At 42.0% G+C, this 12,394-nt stretch overlaps 1 long non-coding RNA gene across 1 annotated transcript; it reads left to right on the forward strand.

Annotated features, from left to right (window-relative positions):
• The first annotated feature begins 4,164 nt into the window (after positions 1-4,164).
• Positions 4,165-5,022, forward strand: LOC127906243 (uncharacterized). Its single transcript, XR_008060660.1, has 2 exons — positions 4,165-4,213; positions 4,442-5,022. It is a non-coding gene; the product is annotated as an uncharacterized LOC127906243 (long non-coding RNA).
• Positions 5,023-12,394: the final 7,372 nt, after the last annotated feature.

Raw genomic sequence — 12,394 nt, forward strand, 5'->3', positions numbered from 1 at the left:
AAATTTGTTACTGTTCAATTATGTTCAGTGTTAAACACGGACTAGTTAAACACTGCCAAACATGTAGTCTTGACCCAAAGTCCAATCAGCAAGCCCCAATGGGGCGGCAGCGTAGCCTAGTGGTTAGAGCGTTGGACTAGTAACCGCAAGGTTGTGAGTTCAAACCCCCGAGCTGACAAGGTACAAATCTGTCGTTCTGCCCACTGCAGTTAACCCACTGTTCCCAGGCTGTCATTGAAAATAAGAATATGTTCTTAACTGACTTGCCTGGTTAAATGAAGGTAAAAAAAAAAAAAAAAAAAATCCCCGAGCTGACAGGGCAAAAATGTGTAGTTCTGAACAAGGCCCACTGTTCCTAGGCTACCATTGTCAATAAGAATTTGTTCTTAACTGGCTTGCCACGTTAAATAAAGGCAAAATAAACATTCTTGAGGTATAAGTCTTTTTCCCCTGGGATCTATTTATCCACCACCTCCCATCATTAAACAAACTTCCCCATTGCCATCTCTTGGTCCTCTGTCCATGTGCCCTTTTGGTGGGCCTAGTACATGCACTACTATATAATCCCCAGATTTTAGTATACCTGCTATTTTTTTCCCATGTGGCCCTAGTAATTCCTCTATTCATCCCCTACAATGGAATATCTTCAAATACTATTTCCTGTACATATTTAGAATCCGTCACTATTTCCTGTACATCTTTGTCACGCCCTGACCTTAGAGATCCTTTTTATGTCTCTATTTTGGTTTGTTCAGGGCGTGAGTTGGGGTGGGTATTCTATTTTCTGTGTTGTGTATTTCTTTGTGTTTGGCCGGGTGTGGTTCTCAATCAGAGGCAGCTGTCTATCGATGTCTCTGATTGAGAACCATACTTAGGCAGCCCTTTTTTCCACCTGTGTTTGTGGGAAGTTGACTTTGTTTAGAGCACAAAGCCTTTGAGCTTCACGGTATTTTGTCTATGTACTTATTGGATCACTATCTGAATATACTTGGTTGAACTTGGTGACCCCGAGACTGAGTCTAAGAAAAACAGAGGTCTAACCACCTCTTGAATACAGACAAAGTGGCGGTCACTCAGTGAGACATCAGGTACAGATGTGATTGGCAATACAAGGAAACAGCAAAATACCAGTTACAATATATTGAGTCTATACACAGAGTTGGAAGTTACTAGTATTAGGATATACACTTTTTGTTGGACTAGAACAATATTAGAGGATTGGATTATTTTGCCTATATACTTATTGGATCACGATCTTGAATATACTTGGTTGAACTTGGTGACCCCGAGACTGAGTCTAAGAAAAACAGAGGTCTAACCACCTCTTGAATACAGACAAAGTGGCGGTCACTCAATGAGACATCAGGTACAGATGTGATTGGCAATACAAGGAAACAGCAAAATACCAGTTACAATATATTGAGTCCATACACAGAGTTGTAAGTGTATTAAGATATTAGAATTGGGAATCTAGCGCCGTAGCTGCGAGAATACCGATTACGGGAAAGTGACCAAGGGGCTGAGCATTTAAGGTAATTGAACTATTTTCGCTATTTAGTCAATATTGTTAGAAGTGTTAATGCATTTAAAGTTTTGCAATATTATTTGGCATAGCTTAAAGCATTAAGGATTGATTGAGCATTATTGTTGTGTTGAGAAACTGTATAACCATTGAATTGTAATGATGTGTATAAGACAAAAAACAGAGTGACTTAATAAAAGCTTGAAACTTTGACAACAAGGCCAGATTAACGATCTGGAGAGCAAACGCCTTTGACACTCTCACTGAACAGAAAGTGACCCAGGTTATAGGTTAAAGTGATTGCACTAAAGAATATTTCATTGTGTGGACAATAATATATTTTTAAGGAAGTCAAAACATATGCCAATACTAGTTCCCGAGTGACTACTAGCTGACGAGCATAATAACTACTAGGAGTTGTTATTAGGTATTGATATATACATAGGTAAAGATAACTTGAGGGTAAGGAAATATAGGAGGAACCCATAACGCTTAATAATATTTAAATAGGAGTATATCTATCCAAGGCCTCATACTAGACCGGACAATAAGGGAGTGACAACGTGAACGAAGGAACAAACCCAACTCACGCGAAGGGCCATTACGAATAAATAGAAGGGTTGGTAGGGCCGCACAGCAAGGCCCTTGTTACACCGAAGTAACTAAAGTCCCAAAGTATTCTGCCCAGCCAGAGGACGGGGTAGAGGCTTTTGCTGCAGGCATTGGGCAAAAGTCAGCACCGTGACAACGCTTAGATTAATACGTTTTTTAAAATTGTGATTTGACGCATGCACAGGCTTCACTGTGACTAGGCCAACATGCCAGGCTACCAGTGAAGGGCTTAAAGGAATCCTGGTAGATGCCTTCAGTGACCTAGAGGTGCCAAAAATACATTTGGGATAAGGGATCCTTACAAAAAGAAACATTTTGAATGGGGAGAGCAGAGGTCGGACGCTGAAGCAAAAGGATTGGATGAGAAGTTAACATTTTTTTGCTTTCGTTTGTTGTTTGCTTTTGCTGTAGGGTCCTGCTTGTTTTGTGTGGGGCATTAAAACAGGGATAAAATATACAAATATTGCACTTGGAAATTATACGTGTACGCTAAACAAAACAGTAGAAACGATTTACTAAAGGAGGAACGCACAACTAAAATAGGTATAGTATGTGGTGTATCAGACGCTATGAGGCGAGTACAGCTGGTGAGTTTAATAGTGCAATGAACATGGAGCTATACAAGACAAAGCGAGAATAGGGTCTGGACATGAAACATAGTTCATTTCCCCAGGCAGTATTGATTCTAAGGGAGTGACAGATATAAAGGAGGTAATCAGTGAAGTTGTTGGAGTCCAGGTGTATCTCATAATGAGGCACAGGTGCGCATAACGATGTTGCCAGGTGTGCATAATGATGGTTGTCAGAGCCAGTGATTAGTAAACCTGCAAGGTCGAGTGCCGATCGGGAGAAGACGCGACAAGGTGAGTGCTCAGGTTTAGGAGGACAAAAAAAAGGATAAAAAAGGATGAGAAGAGCTAAATAAATGGTTAGAAAGACTAGAATTTGAAAATAGTGGTGACTTGTTTGACCATACATGTCCGAATAAGACAGGGTCAGCAGATTCATCGCTGCAACTTAGGGGGGAAATGAATGTGGTAGCGAATAAGTGTACAACAGGGTTTCTATGGGAACAAGAGCAAGAGGCTAACATGATAACTAGGGCCTACTACACTGGTGGAGGAAAGGTCATAGAGGTTGCAGGCAGTTTAGTAAACATGTTAAAAACCAAAGATACACCCTCCTGAATGTTCATGACAAACAACAGATGTATGGAATGGGTCACAAGGTTAGGAATCGTATGAAAGACACTAATAATTCACCGCGGACAGTATCTGGTGTAAAAGACTGTTCTCATTATGTGTAGAAACCAGGGTCTAGCCCTCAAACTGCAGCCATCTCGACCCTGGTACCTCAGAATAAAAACATCAACTCATGCTATGGAATGCGGTCTTGTTTAGATTTATCAAATCCCCGCGCTGACAAAGTACAAATCTGTTGTTCTGCCCCTGAACAGGCAGTTAACCCACTGTTCCTAGGCCGTCATTGAAAATAAGAATTTGTTCTTAATTGACTTGCCTAGTTAAATAAAGGTTTAAAAAAACACACACAAAACACCACTGGTTAAATCGAGGACTCTTGAAAATTGAACTCAGGAGCCCCTTGCAAGCTGGGGTGGGCAAAGCACAGTTGGTAGAGCATGGCGCTTGTAACGCCAGGGTAGTGGGTTCGATTCCCGGGACCACCCATACGTAGAATGTATGCACACATGACTGTAAGTTGCTTTGGATAAAAGCGTCTGCTAAATGGCATATATTATTATATTATTATTATTATTATTAAGATCAACTGAAATAGCAGTTGTGGTTAACGCTGAAAGCTGAGCACACCCAATCTATGACGTAGTAGATGAAGACACATGAAGCTCTGCTCGGAAAGCAAAGAATAAACTTTTTTTTTTTAAACGGGGCCTCAAATCTGAATTCAACATTACCCGCTTGTGAAGAAGGCCTAAAGAAAATAATGGGCCAATCATATCGCTTGGATGCCATGACGAATTTGACGCCATGCGACCAACCGCTGGAGACTTCCTTCAGCAAAGATGGCTGACAAAAATACCAGGACAGAAGCAAATGTTAGGTAACTATAACATCTTAACGAATCATGCAACAAAAATGCACAGTTGAGAGGAATATGTTAGTTAATGTAGAGACAAACGATTCTAAATATTTTTTGGTCATGAAGTCAATTTACGAAAATCGCTATTTAGCTAGTTTATCTAACTACCTAATATTAGCCAGCTAGCTAGCTAGCTTTATGGGTGTTGTGACATGAGTATGAAATTGTAATTCGTGTTTAATGTTTCAGTGACTCCTGAGAAAACCACCAAACCAGGCTGTCGTCTTGTGAAACAGTGGATGTAAGGAATATAGCTAGCTAAAGTTTTACTGAAAATGTCATGTACATTTTGTATGCTTGCCTTGCTGGTATTTGCCATGAAATGCAGCTGAAGTAATGTAGCTAGCTAACCATGGTCTTGCTTATTGTGTAGTGGAGGATAAAAAATACCTGTATGCCTATGGATGTGTAGCTAGCTATAAAAAAATATATAGCAAAGAATATATCCACTGATCATGTGCTCTACCTTGGCAAATAAAGGTGCGGTTCAGGTCTTTTTCAGTCATATCCAACACCAAGAATATCAAACTCCAGTCTTTGAACGATGCTTTGTCTGCATGTTTGTATTACAATTATACACTTCAACCTTGTTTACCAATCCTGGTCCATCTATGGTTACACATTGTAACTATGCAATGAACTAGAAACATGATTTAACTCATTAAAGACTAATTTGTAATTCACATATATATAGAAACAGAATTTAAAAAGAAAGGTACCCTATACTTTCTATGTATCATGTAAATACTTGAATAAACAGTTCATTTGAATATCTAATTTCCTTCATTTGCACTGATCTGAGGACACAGGATAGGTGTAGTATTTCATCAAATCAGAGACTTTATTTCAACCAGTAGAGAATGTGAAATGCTTTGAAAAAAGTTAAAGTGTTATAAATACATTATATTACAAATATAATAAATGTATTATGAATAAAAGTTCAACAGTGTTTACCAATTCTGGTCCTGGGTCATCTATGGTTACACATTGTAACTATGCAATGTGTAGACTTTACAGTGAAATGTTTACTTACAAGCCCTTAACCAACAGTGCAATTCAAGAAGAGTTAAGAAAATATTTACTAAGTAGACAAAAATAAAAAATATAGTTTAGTTGAAGAGACACTGTTCAACAGGAATCTGTGTGTGGCCTCACCTGGTGTCCACACTAAGTGGCTGCAGAGTACTTTATGCTGAAAAACATGCACAGACACACGAGGATAAACAATATAGTGTAGTTATAGAAATAACGAAGTTTCCTCTTGCCTATTCTGTTGAAAGTCAAAGGAGCCACAGTTATACATCTGAGCTTGCTTACTGCACAACACAATCCATCAAACATTGATACATGAATGTGTGGGTTATAAGGTGTCTTAATTGTTTTAAATGTGTGTGACTTAAATAGCCTGTTTGTTTTTGTACATGCATCACACTCTTAAACAGCACCCTCACCTGATAAGTAGAAATCAAAGGGAGAGAAACTGGGAATTGAATAACTGCAGTTGACATTAGCTAAGTAAATAGAAGAATAGTCTTAGAAAGAGGAGGAAGGGAAGCGCTACTAAGGTACACAATAGTACATTTTGGTAGACAGAAGGGGCTCTTTGGTAAAAGAGGTAAATTGGTCATCAAAAAGGAGGACCAAGGCACTGTTCATATAATGAATTAAAATGGCTTTATTAGTATGGCATGTTCAATAGAAACATGTCACATACAAATAAAGGCATTTTAATTCATTATTTGAAGAGGGCCTTGGAAGAATACTCCTAGTGCAGTGTGGATGGCTCTTAAAAGGGCCTTTGGTTGTGCATAGTGTAGTCTATGGTGTTGCCAGGGAACAGCACCCTCTTCAAAGAAGTAGGTGAAGAGCTCCAACACACGGATTGCCTCTGTTGCTGCGTTGTTGGAACATCTTGTCACACCGTATTGACGCAATAGTAGCCTTGGTGTGCAGGCCTTCAATGGTGGCAGGGTGGGCACATCCATTGTAAGGCAGGATTATCTCTGTGTTGATGGTAGATGGTGATGATACACCAGTACAGGTGGTGTGGTACCAACTAGAGCAGGTGGAACACTCCCTCTGTGAAAGTACATGTCAATTAGGCCGTTGATTCCATGATATGATGTCACAGTTAGAAGGATAGCTCAGCAATCCATGATATGATGTCACAGTTAGAAGGATAGCTCAGCAATCCACGATATGATGTCACAGTTAGAAGGATAGCTCAGCAATCCATGATATGATGTCACAGTTAGAAGGATAGCTCAGCAATCCATGATATGATGTCACAGTTAGAAGGATAGCTCAGCAATCCATGATATGATGTCACAGTTAGAAGGATAGCTCAGCAATCCATGATATGTCACAGTTAGAAGGATAGCTCAGCAATCCATGATATGATGTCACAGAAGGATAGCTCAGCAATCCATGATATGTCACAGTTAGAAGGATAGCTCAGCAATCCATGATATGATGTCACAGAAGGATAGCTCAGCAATCCATGATATGATGTCACAGTTAGAAGGATAGCTCAGCAATCCACGATTTGGTTTTGTTTAACTAACCACTGCCGTTCAATTCTAGGTGAAATCATTGACAGACAATCCATGCAAGAGATGATTTGGCCATAAATGTGGCAAAGAGGGGAGATTGACAGTTTGGTGAAAAAATGGCCATTAGCATTTGTTGGCAGTGGCTAGTTAAACCTAAATATTATTCACTACCTGCTATAAATGTAAGAAAACAGATTAAACTAATGAAATTACTAATCCACCCCTTTTAAGGTTATAGACATAGAATTACTACAAAAGTCAACGCCTCTCAGACCACAGCAAATTGCCTAGACTCTTGACTATTGTTCATAGAGCAACGGACATTTGGGCCCCGTTCAAACATGGAAAGTTTAAAGTTCTTATGGAATTGTCACGTCAACTGTGTGCCATGGAGTTGGCCTGCAAACTGACAGGCACTCAGGTTTTGCCTGTGTAAAATAATTATCACCCAGCCCCCCCCCCTTCCCTCATCTGTTGCATAGAAACTGCAATAGAGTTTCCTGTCAAGTTCTGAAAGATAAAAATAAGAATGTCAGCTATATCACATAATGCCTCAAGATTATATATTATATACAGTTCCGGCCAAATATATGGTCACAATATAATAATTCCCCCAAAATGTTATAGGTGTGTTTTGAGAAGTTCTGTCGGTCTTTGTGTCTCTTTCAGCAGTGGGGGTCTTTCTATATTTACCAACAACCAAATGAATCATTCATAGAAAATAACAACTTCCCTAAAATCAAACATGGGGGAGGTTATGTTAGATTATAAAGCTACTTAGGATTTCTAATGTAGTCGGTCAGCTACTTTGACCTCCATGTAGGCTGAAACTACAGCAAAACGTTTGCCAACCTCAAACATGGCAAGTTAAACGATAGTGCCATCAAAACACTATTGATAGTCTATATAAAAGTAGGGGCCCAATGTAGCAACACTAAATGAGATAAGCCATCAGTGACTTGGGTTGCAGCACCTTATACCCCATCACACGGTAATGACACATGCTACAGTGTATGATGTAGACTAGACTACAATCCTCCAGCATTACATTGTCTATCACTTTATTTTATTTTATCTGACAATCTTACCTTTGTCCAGGATCTCTTTCGCCACCTCCATTCTGGCCCCACTGATGTTAACATGCATTGGGACAGTTGGGTCACTTAGTACCTTCTCCCTCTGCATGAACTCTCTGGCCATCTAGGTAGTATATAAACAACAGACGATGGGACAAATCATGTCTACCATCTATAGAGCCATTATTGTCTACCATCTACATAGCCATTCTCCATTGGCCTGGGTCATAGCAACCAGGTTCTCCATTGACCTGGGTCATAGCAACCAGGTTCTCAATTGACCTGGGTTATAGCAACCAGGTTCTCCATTGACCTGGGTCATAGCAACCAGGTTCTCCATTGACCTGGGTCATAGCAACCAGGTTCTCCATTGACCTGGGTCATAGCAACCAGGTTCTCAATTGACCTGGGTCATAGCAACCAGGTTCTCCATTGACCTGGGTCATAGCAACCAGGTTCTCCATTAACCTGGGTCATAGCAACCAGGTTCTCCATTGACCTGGGTCGTATTCATTAGTGGACACCATAGCACATCGGTTAGCAACAGAATAAAAGACTGGTTTCTCCTTGAACACATATGCACATGGGTCCCTTCCTGTTTCAGACCATTTTCTTAGGTGTGAACATGACCAGTGTGAAACACATATACTAACTTGTTATGCTAATCTAATCCTTTCAATGGAATGACTTTGGCTAAACCCTCAAAGATCTCTGCATGTGAACATTGGGTGCATTTGTTTTTGGCCCACTTTTTTGGGTGGCCTACCCTTAAGGGTTACGCACAGATTTCTAACATAACATAGATTTTGCCTACTGAATTATCCTGGGAACTAATTAGCATATGAACTCACCAGAAGCACATAAACAACACAATTGTGGCCGTCTCTTTGCTTGGTGTGAGGTATTGTTGTCGCCTGGCGGGGAACATTGTTCAACACCGATTCTGTGCCGGGTTCTGTGGGTTTCGTTGCTCAAACCAGTATCTGGTTGGGGAGGAAAACATGACTTGTTTGTACATATACCATGACATTCTCTACTCGCTAGTGCCAACAATATACATACACCTGCATTGCATAACACATGAACAATGGCTGCTCATGATTGAGATGGTGTGCTTGAACGGAGATCAATAATTCTTCATGATGACCTCTTCATAGCATGAATAAATTCAAATTTCAAATTTATTTTATTTATATAGCCCTTCGTACATCAGCTGATATCTCAAAGTGCTGTACAGAAACCCAGCCGAAAACCCCAAACAGCAAGCAATGCAGGTGTAGAAGCACGGTGGCTAGGAAAAACTCCCTAGAAAGGCCAAAACCTAAGAAGAAACCTAGAGAGGAACCAGGCTATGTGGGGTGGCCAGTCCTCTTCTGGCTGTGCCGGGTGGAGATTATAACAGAACATGGCCAAGATGTTCAAATGTTCATAAATAACCAGCAAGGTCGAATAATAACAAGGCAGAACAGTTGAAACTGGAGCAGCAGCATGGCCAGGTGGACTGGGGACAGCAAGGAGTCATCATGTCAGGTAGTCCTGGGGCACGGTCCTAGGGCTCAGGTCCTCCGAGAGAGAGAAAGAAAGAAAGAGAGAATTAGAGAGAGCATATGTGGGGTGGCCCGTCCTCTTCTGGCTGTGCCGGGTGGAGATTATAACAGAACATGGCCAAGATGTTCAAATGTTCATAAATGACCAGCATGGTCGAATAATAGTAAGGCAGAACAGTTGAAACTGGAGCAGCAGCATGGCCAGGTGGACTGGGGACAGCAAGGAGTCATCATGTCAGGTAGTCCTGGGGCATGGTCCTAGGGCTCAGGTCAGTTGAAACTGGAGCAGCAGCATGGCCAGGTGGACTGGGGACAGCAAGGAGTCATCATGTCAGGTAGTCCTGGGGCATGGTCCTAGGGCTCAGGTCCTCCGAGAGAGAGAAAGAAAGAAGGAGAGAATTAGAGAACGCACTTAGATTCACACAGGACACCGAATTAGGACAGGAGGGGTACTCCAGATATAACAAACTGACCCTAGCCCCCCGACACAAACTACTGCAGCATAAATACTGGAGGCTGAGACAGGAGGGAACAGGAGACACTGTGGCCCCATCCGAGGACACCCCCGGACAGGGCCAAACAGGAAGGATATAACCCCACCCACTTTGCCAAAGCACAGCCCCCACACCACTAGAGGGATATCTTCAACCACCAACTTACCATCCTGAGACAAGGCTGAGTATAGCCCACAAAGATCTCCACAAACAGCCGTTGTGATACAGCACTCGATGCAACAGCCAAAGTGTGGGGAAAATATTGTTTGCGAGCAATGTCCACAATGTTTTGTTGTCTCCTTCGTTAACCCGATGAAGACCATTGTGCCGTGGTCCATATTAGATCTAACATCCCTAGCAGATGATTGATGTTGATCGTCTGTCTGCTTGATTTACAGCAGGGTCACGTTAGATTGAAAAGAGAACGAGTCAAGGTAATGAGTTAAAGTTGTATTGGACAGAGTCGATTGTGCGCAATTGTGTAGCAATTGGGTTTGGGTTAGGGTAGCCTAGTGGTTAGAGCGTTGGATTAGTAACTGAAAGGTTGCGAGTTTGAATCCCAGAGCTGACAAGGTATAAATCTGTCGTTCTGCCCCTGAACAAGGTAGTTAACCCACTGTTCCTAGGCCGTCATTGAAAATAAGAATTTGTTCAGGCCAAAGAGTTCAATATTGGTTTCCTACGGACCAGAGAATCTTGTTTCTCATGGTCTGAGAGTCTTTAGGTGCCTTTTGGCAAACTCCAAGTGGGCTATCAATTGTCTTTTACTGAGGAGTGGCTTCCGTCTGCCCCTTTAACCATAAAGGCCTGATTGGTGGAGTGCTGCAGAGATGGGAGAATCTTCCAGACGGACAACCATCTCTACAGAGGAACTCCAGTGCGCTGTCAGAGTGACCATCTGGTTCTTGGTAACCTCTCTGACCAATGCCCTTCTCCCCTGATTGCTCAGTTTTGCTGGGCGGCAAGCTCTAAGAAGAGTCTTGGTGGTTCCAAACGTCTTCCATTTAAGAATGGAGGCCATTCTGTTCTAATGGACCTTCAATGATGCAACCATTTTTTGGGTACCCTCCCCCAGATATGTGCCTCGACACAATCCTGTCCCTGAGCTTTACGGACAATTCCTTCGACCTCATGGCTTGGTGTTTGCTCTGACACGCACTGTCAACTGTAGGACCTTAAATAGACAGGTGTGTGCGCCTTTCCAAATCATGTCCAATCAATTGAATTTTGCACAGGTGGACTCCAATCAAGTTGTAGAAACATCTCAAGAATTATCAATATCGAGTCTCATGGCAAAGGGTCTGAATACTTAAAACCTCTTAAGGATCGGGCCCTTCTTTTCAATTTTTGCCTAAAATGACATACCCAAATCTAACTGCCTGTAGCTCAGGACCTGAAGCAAGGATTTGCATATTCTTGGTATAATTTGAAAGGAAACACTTTGAAGTTTGTGGAAATGTGACATTAATGTAGGAGAATAACACATTAGATCTGGTTTTTACCAGATGAAACAAACATGCATATTTTCACTGTAATAGCTACTGTAAATTGGACAGTGCAGTTAGATTAACAAGAGTTTAAGCTTTCTGTCCATATAAGACATGTCTATGTCCCGGGAAATTATCTTGTTCATTACGTCTTGCTAATCACATTAGTGCACATTAGCTCAACCGTCCCATGGGTGGGACACCGATCCTGAAGAGATCCTTAAGAGGTAATCCAATTTCAGCAGTGCCGATGTAACGGATGTGAAACGCTTAGTTAGCGGTGGTGCTGATGTAACGGATGTGAAACAGCTAGCTTAGTTAGCGGTGGTGCTGATGTAACGGATGTGAAACAGCTAGCTTAGTTAGCGGTGGTGCTGATGTAACGGATGTGAAACAGCTAGCTTAGTTAGCGGTGGTGCTGATGTAACGGATGTGAAACAGCTAGCTTAGTTAGCGGTGGTGCTGATGTAACGGATGTGAAACAGCTAGCTTAGTTAGCGGTGGTGCCGATGTAACGGATGTGAAACGCTTAGTTAGCGGTGGTGCACGAAACAAATAGCTTTTCAATCGGTGACGTCACTTGCTCTGAGACCTTGAAGTAGTGGTTCCCTTTGCTCTGCAAGGGCCGTGGCTTTTGTGGTGCGATGGGTAACGATGCTTCGTGGGTGACTGTTGTTGATGTGTGCAGAGGGTCCCTGGTTCGCGCCCGGGTATGGACGGTCTAAAGTTATACTGTTACACCGAGCCCTCCTGTTGTTTGACCTTACATGGACTACGGCAGCGTCAGCTGTCGCAGAACGGTCGGAAGTAGTCTTTTTTATGTCCTGTACTCATGCTACAAGACAGCACAGGGTTTTTGCCCCCAGGAACCAAGATGTTGATTACCATAGAGCTGCCAATGACAACAGCTAGTTCTTTCACCTTGAGTGGTTTCGCAAACCCCTTGAGGACCGAAGGGCGGTGGCGCCCGATGGACGCGAACGAGC

This window comes from Oncorhynchus keta, chromosome 11, assembly GCF_023373465.1.
Source record: "Oncorhynchus keta strain PuntledgeMale-10-30-2019 chromosome 11, Oket_V2, whole genome shotgun sequence".
In the NCBI taxonomy this organism is placed as follows: Eukaryota; Metazoa; Chordata; class Actinopteri; order Salmoniformes; family Salmonidae; genus Oncorhynchus; species Oncorhynchus keta.